Raw genomic sequence first — 7,879 nt, 5'->3', positions numbered from 1 at the left:
AAAGATCTCATTTTTTATGTTTGTTCATATTTTCAGCTGATTAAAATAGAATGCATTTCAAGTAGATTTTGTATCCTCTGGTTACCAATAGGTTATTTATTTACCTTCAATTCTATTGATTTTTATCTTTCTTCTTCTTCTTCACTCACATCTTCCTTGTCTGTTACTTGCTTTTCAGCCTAATTACAAGGAATGAAATGGAATTCTTTATTTTTAGGCACTTCTCTTATTTTCCTCTCTAGTCATTTACACTTTTCTCTGGTTATAATGAAAACGAAAAGCACCTTTATGCAGCCTGAATTGACATGTTCTTTTTCTGCTGATTAATATGGATTTCTGGTCTACCTCAAAGAGTTAGATCCTTTATTTTTTAATGCTGGACCTAGTGTTCCCATTCTTTAAATTTTATTGTTTCTCCTATTTCTAATAAATCCATCCTTGCTTATTATCAATAAATTCATATATTAACTTCAGTTAGCTAGAAAATTCAGTAGTATAGTTAAGTTGTTCTTATTATTAAAGCTAATAGAAAAAACTGAGGGGCAGCTAGGTGGCCCTGGAGTCAGGAAGACCTGAGTTCAAATATGGCCTCAGACACTTGACACAATTACTAGCTGTGTGACCTTGGGCAAGTCACTTAACCCCAATTGCCCTGCCAAAAAAGAAAAAAAAAGTAAAGAAAAAATTAAGAAATTAAAATATCCCATGGTTCAACTAGGGTTCCTTGAAAATCTTATATATTACTGATTTTGTTTCAGAAACATTTGTTATGTATGATAGTCTTTAAGAAAGTGTAGCTAAGCATAAAAGAGCATGATGAAACATATCCTGACTTTCTAGTATTTTAATGTTATGTGGGTTGCCTTTTTGTCACTATTCAGATGATTCATGAATGAGAAATACAATGGAATAATTTATTATAAGTTGAATTTTGCAAATATGTTTCATCTGAAACATGGTTGATTAGGTTTGAGCAAATGATTGTGGATTATATGAATAAATGATGTATTAATGATATAAATTTCATAAGGAGTCATGCTGAATAGAGAAAGCAGTTTACTCATTTATTTGTATTTATGTCCTTAAACTTTGCTTTTGATCAAATATGTAAATTTCATCTTGTATGTGTCTAAGACTTTCATATTTTCTTATCTTAATATTCATGAAGAACATTTGTACAGAAAGAAAAAGCTATTTTGAGATTTAGCAGTGACATTTATTAGAGGATGAAGTGGTAAAGAAGTTCTATAAAGACTTTTTTAAACCTCACAAAATTGTCACCAAATGGATCATTACTCTATAGCTTCAATACAAAGGTAAGCATAGGGAAGTTGGGTGAGAAAGCATTTCAATTTCTTTCCCATGGCCAAGACAAAATAAGCCAGACATATAGACTCTACAGCAGCTCATATAGCATGTATTATTTTTTAAAAAAGAAAGTTAGGAGCCATAGGGAAAGGCTGGTTAGCAATTATGTTATACTATGAGTGATTTCACCAAAGGGTGTCTTTTCCTCATCAGCTCTCTCTGTGCAATTAGATTGGGCAATTAATAGAAGAAAGATTACAACTAATGTCAAAATAGGAAAAAAATGAAAAGATGTTGTTTTCAATGAAAACACTGCTAATCTGACTTAAACAAGCTTAATTTGGAAAATGAGAAACTTCAGAAAAGTCACCAATATAGACCAACACATTTCTAAGCTTGTCAGAAGAGCCTAAATGTTGTCCCTTCAGCAAACACTTGATTTCTTTGCTAACCAGAGAAATGTGCAGTCAAGAGCAACAGTAGATTGCAATAAAAAATCCATTCTGAACAAATATGGAGGAAAATTATTTCAGAAACCAATGAGAAAGGGGTGAACAAAAAAAAGCTATTTAGAGAAATTTTCATGCTAAGTCCATTGAAACCACATTATTTAAGAGGTAACAAGATGTACAAAAACATAACTAAAGGAAAAAGTCATCAAAGATTTTAAAAGATATATTATTGTAGCAAAGAGGATATCTGTGGGTCTAGTGATTGAATAATTTTTCATATTTATGTAATATTTTAATTCTAATTATAACATTTAATATTCACAATACCCAAGTAAGTAAGGTATAAATCACTTCAAGTGATTATGATGCTTCATTATCATCCTTATGCAGAGAAGTAAATTTGGACCCAGGAAAGGTAAGTGACATATGGTACAGTGGAAAGCATACTAGATTCAGACTCCTAGTAAATGGATCCAAATTCTGGCTCTTGGATTTGTCTATATAACTTTGAGTAAGTCTCAAGTTCCCTTGACCTCAGTTTCTTCCTTAATTACAGAGAGAGAGAGAGAGAGAGAGAGAGAGAGAGAGACAGAGACAGAGACAGAGAGAGAGAAATAGAGAGAGAGAACAGGGAAAGGCATTGGACCTGACATTTGTTTTGTAGAGAGAAATCCAGGAAAAGAAAATTCCCCCTCTGAATATAAATTGTATATCCTTCTCTACAACTTATAGATTTGCATAGTATACAGAGGTCATACACCCAGTCTATGTTAGTGGTGGAACATGGAGTTGCTTCTTATCTCTGAGTACAGCTCTGTGTCTATTAGATGATGCTACCTCTCAGGGAAATAAAAGAGGCTTAGGAAATGGATGAATGACATCTAAAGTTCCTTTGAGTTCAGAGTCTCTGGTCCATAGATCTCAAAACTCTTTCTAGGTTGAGATGAGAACAGAATCCAGATATCCTTAGAATGTAATTTCATTTCTCTAGGTCTCAATTTGTCCATCATTAAAATGAAGAAGTTGTACTAGATATCTTTTGAGTTCCCTTTTAGTCCTAAATATATGATTCTACAAAATTGTCATTATACAGGTATATTTGCATGCATGTGTATACATATTTACATATATTTGATATATATGTACATACATATATTGCATTTATATAATGGCTTAATACATGCATGTATGTGCATGCATATGATCCAAAAAGAGAGAAGAGAATGCTCTAGGGTTTAGAAAGTGGTTTACCAATATGATTTAATTTTATTCTCACACCAACCCTTGGAGAAAGTTACTTTCAGTAGTCCCATTTCTACAGTTGAAGGAACAAGGGCCAAGAGACAATAAGCAATTTGCTTAAGGGCACACAACTAATTAGTATCTGAGTAAAAAATTAAGCACAGTTTTTTTTCTGATTATGTGGCTATCACTATGTTACCAACTTCATATTTACTAGTTCTCAGGAGGACTGAACACAAAATCAAAATCTGCCAAACTACTATAAACTGTCCTAAAAAGATCCTATGCCAAATAACCTGAAATAGCTGGTATTTCCTGCTCCTTCTGGGCCAAGATAAATGGTGGGTCTCTGAGAAATAGCACACATACTCATAGAGGGAGTTTTACATAATGGATAGAGTTCTGGCTTCATGTTCAGGAAAAAAAAAAACCTGGTTCATGCCTCCCCATTAATATGTACTCTATGTGACTGTAGGCAAGTGCCATCACCTCTCAGTGTCCACAGAGAATTTTCTAAATCAGTAAACTGAGAGTGAATGATGATTGACCTGCTTTAGCAGGAGAAATTTCCTCACTGGGAGTTGGCTTCTAGTAAAGTCACAGGTCTAGATGGGAAGGAGGCAGGGATACTTCCTAACTCATCTGATTTTTAAAAACTTACATCCTAAAAACTTACATACTTTTAACCTTTTACTTTTCACTTCCGTGTTCTCTTTAAAAATTTTCTTTATGAGGTAAGGCATGGGTGAAAATTTCATGTGAAATTTGTGGACAATGCTGAATTTAGTGGAGAAATATTTCCTAGTTTTTTTTTTCATTCTGCTAGAAGAAATGTGTCAGAAAGGCAACAGATTTCAGTGGGCAGCACAGGTGATTAAAATGATCTACCCTATTTATCTGCTTCATTTCATGTATCTCCTTTCTAAAAGGCAGTAAGTGGTATTCTCTTGTTGTCTATAGGCATTTTAATAAAATACAGGAAAATACAGGGAAGCATATGCATGATGTGTTCTGTCACTAAAATATTAGTTCATAGTTCTGCAAGATTGAAGTTCGGACATAATAATCTTTAGATATTTCACAAGAGACAAATCCAAGTAATTCATATATATAATTATTAAATAATGACATGGATTAGGGGGAAAAAGAAGGAATTTTTACACAAGTGAGTAATTCAGCCTTGAAGCATGCCATTGCATTATCTTCACATGAGCTAATATGCATAACATATTTGAAAGCACAGTTAATTATGCATATTAATAAGCCTCTGCCACTAGAAACTGAAATTCAGTTATCCTATTGAAACATGTTAAAAGAAAACCTAGAATATACTACTAGATTTGAAGATTCTTAGGACAGTATCGGTATGTAAGAGTGTGGGGCTTTCTTACCCTTCCCTACTTAATTCCAAATGGATAGAAAGTACACTAAAGGGTTCCATTCATTATTTCCATAATGTAATGATACGTTACAGGTTGTGAATTATTGGGGTAGTTTACTGGAATATGACAGTGTGATTCAATCTAATTTTCTACCCCTGTTTGTAATTTTTTTTCAAACACTATCTTTACAATCAAATATGAATAGATAATCACAATTGTATTCAGTTATTTTGAATTATTGGTTTCTTTGTTATTACCTCACCTTCCTTTCCAAACCTATCCTTCAACATTCTCCTCCCCTAAAGACATCCTGTGTAACAAAAAATTTAAAAAAAGTTAGAGTAGAAATAAACTCACAACAGAATATGTGTGTGTATGGATGTATCTATGTATATACCATGTACCACATATGTAGTCATCTACTTATGTAAAGAAGGAAAGGAGATAGATTTTCTCAGCTATTCTTCAGGGCTAAGCTCAGTTGATTTTCTTCTTTCTTTTTAGCTTTTTGTAGTCATTATATGCATTGCTTTTCTGTCTTTATTTTATTTCATTTGCATGATATAATTTACATAAATTGTCTTAAGCTTCTTTGAGTTCTTCATATTTGTCTTTTGAAACTATAGTAACTTTTTATGATGTCAAACAAATATGTATATATGTGTATGTATATATGTGAATGTACATAGATACGTGTGTGGATGCACACACAGATACATAGTATTACATCGCAATACATTCACTGTATCATAATATCATAGTTATTCAAATTAGGAAAGTTGAGATAAAAAAAGAGCAAATTAATATTTCTGTTCCTCAATATTTTGTCATTAGTTTAAAAGGAAAATTACATATTTATACATACATATATGTATATATGTGTATATATGTGTATATGTATATGCATGCATGTATGTATGCATGTATGTACATATTTATATAGAACTCATTCATTCTCAGTGTCTCTGGAAAGACCTAAATTCTAATCCAGACATAATATTAATGGTTACTTGACTAAGGGAAAATCAATTAAACTCTTTGATCTTGATTACACTTAATTGTGTACTGAAAATAAAAATAGCTACAACACTTAATTCTCAGTGTTATGAACATGAAATGAGATAATTTATGTAAAGCACTTTGTACATCTATTTTTATTTCAAATAAGAAAAGATTTTATTTTGGGGTGGTAGTAAAGGAGAAAAACACCAAAGATGGATGGAGCAGATCAGCCTGTTTGCTGGATGCCTTCTAGAATTCCTCACTTTCATCTTTGCCCTCTGTACAGTCTGTGCCTACTTCCTCATAATCCTTCTCTAGGGCAGCCAAATCTTCCTGAGCCTCTGAGAATTCTCCTTCCTTCATGCCTTTACCCACACATCAGTGCACAACTGCCCACTTGTCATACATAATGTCAAACTTGTGATCTAGATGGGCCCATGCTTTGGCAATGACTGTTGTGTTACTCAACACGCACACTGCTTGCTGTACTTTCACTAGGTCTCCACCATGTACCACAGTTGGGGGCTAATAATTGATATCAACCTTGAAGCCAGTGGCACACAAGTCTACAAACTGAATGGTTCTATTCATCTTGACTGTGACAATGGCAGCACTGACATACTTGGGTACCACGTCACCTTGGTACAGCATGCAGCAGGCCATGTACTTGCCATGATGTGGGTAACAGTTTACCGTCTGGTTGGAGGGGTCAAAGCAAGCATTGGACATCTCTACTACAGAGAGCTGTTTGTGATACGCCTTTTCAGCAGAGACAATGGACAAGTAGGTGACAAGGGGGAAGTGGATTCATGGATAAGGCACTAGTTTGGTCTGGAACTCTGTAAGGTCTACGTTGAGAGTGCTATCAAAGTGCAGGTAGGCAGTGATGGAGGAAACAATCTGGCCAATGAGCTGGTTGAGATTGGTGTATATAGGTCACTCAATGGACAGGTTCCGGCGGCAGATGTCCTAGATTGCTTCATTGTCCACCATGAAGGTACAGTCTGAGTGCTCCAGCATGGTGTGAGTGGTAAGGATGGAGTTATAGGGCTCTACTACAGCTGTGGATACCTGTGGGGCTGGGTGGATAGCAAACTCCAGCTTGGACTTTTTGCCATAGTCAACAGAGAGCCTCTCCATCAGCAGAGAGGTGAAACCTGAGCCTGTGCTGCCTCCAAAGCTGTGAAATGTCAGGAATCCCTGTAACTCTGTGCATTGGTCTGCCAGTTTTCAGATGTGCTTCAATACAAGATCAATTATTTCCTTCCCAACAGTGTAATGGTCCCAGGCATAGTTATTAGCAGCATCCTCCTTGCCAGAGATCAGCTGCTCAAGATGGAATAGCTGTTTATAGATGCTAATCCGAGCCTCATCTATTACTGCAGGTTCCAAGTCTACAAAGACTGCTCTGGTGACATGCTTGCTGGCTCCAGTCTCACTGAAGAAGGTATTGAAGAAGTCATTACCACCCCCTAAGGTCCTATCACTGGATATGGTACCATTGGGTTGGATACCATGCTCTAAGCAATATAATTCCCAGTAGGCATTGCTCATCTGCCCTCCAGCCTGGCTGACATGGATGGAGATACAATCACCCATGGTGGCTCTGACATGTGAAGATGGAAGGGTGCTCTTGACTGTACACAGGTTATGGGTCTCTGCCAACACAGGAAATCCCCACTTTTTACATGTTAAGATAATATATGAATGCCATTTATTATTATACTACCTGCTGCCGCTACCACCACATCTGCACTACTTCCTCTACCCCCAGAGCTGGTGGCCGGACAGCTCTGAACTCCATCCTGCAGTTTCCCCCAACCTGCTCTTTGGTGTTTGTGGGTTGAGAAGTCTGGTAACTGCCACAGCTCACTGTTTTATGGCCCCAAGGCCTCTTCCAGCTGGCTGATTCTGGGTCTGGTCTGTCCCAGTGCAACCCATGCTGGGCTTCCCTTTGCTCTCAGCACCACACGATAGACCCTTCCTGGTGACCATCCAGGCTTTCCTGGGCTAGATATCTGTTTCCCTCTGCTATTTTGTGGGTTCCATGGCACTAAAATTTGTTCAGAGCCATGCACTAGTTGACTCCCAGGCTTGTCTGTCCTGGTGCGGCCCATGCTGGGCTGTGCTCTGCTCCCAACACTGTGTGATAGACCCTTCCCAGTGACCAAACAGGCCCTCCTAGGCTGGAGACCTGTTTTGCTCTGGTATTTTGTGGGTTCTGCAGCTATAGAATTTGTTCAGAGCCATTTTTACAGGTGTTTGGAGGGATTTGAGGGAGAGCTTAAGCAAGTACTTGCTTTCCAGCCACCATCTTGGCTCTGCCCCTGAATGTATGCAATTATTAGTGACATGTGTGCACTTTAGTGCCATTGACATGGTGTTTCAGTTGGATTCTAGGTGTCAAAACCTCAGCAATCTGACACTGTGATTCTGAGTTCCTGATAACCTAAACCAAATCTTTCTTCTCTGTCCAGCACTCTATATTTCTTC

General features: G+C 36.7%; 1 pseudogene; it reads right to left on the bottom strand.

Annotated features, from left to right (window-relative positions):
- Window positions 1-5,635: 5,635 nt before the first annotated feature.
- LOC118853683 lies at window positions 5,636-6,985 on the bottom strand (annotated as a pseudogene).
- Between the last annotated feature and the right edge of the window lie 894 nt (window positions 6,986-7,879).

The sequence above is a fragment of the Trichosurus vulpecula genome, chromosome 6 (genome assembly GCF_011100635.1).
Source record: "Trichosurus vulpecula isolate mTriVul1 chromosome 6, mTriVul1.pri, whole genome shotgun sequence".
Lineage (NCBI taxonomy): Eukaryota > Metazoa > Chordata > Mammalia > Diprotodontia > Phalangeridae > Trichosurus > Trichosurus vulpecula.
The sequence above is the reverse complement of the archived record's forward strand: the minus strand, read 5'-3'. Positions and strand labels throughout refer to the sequence as shown.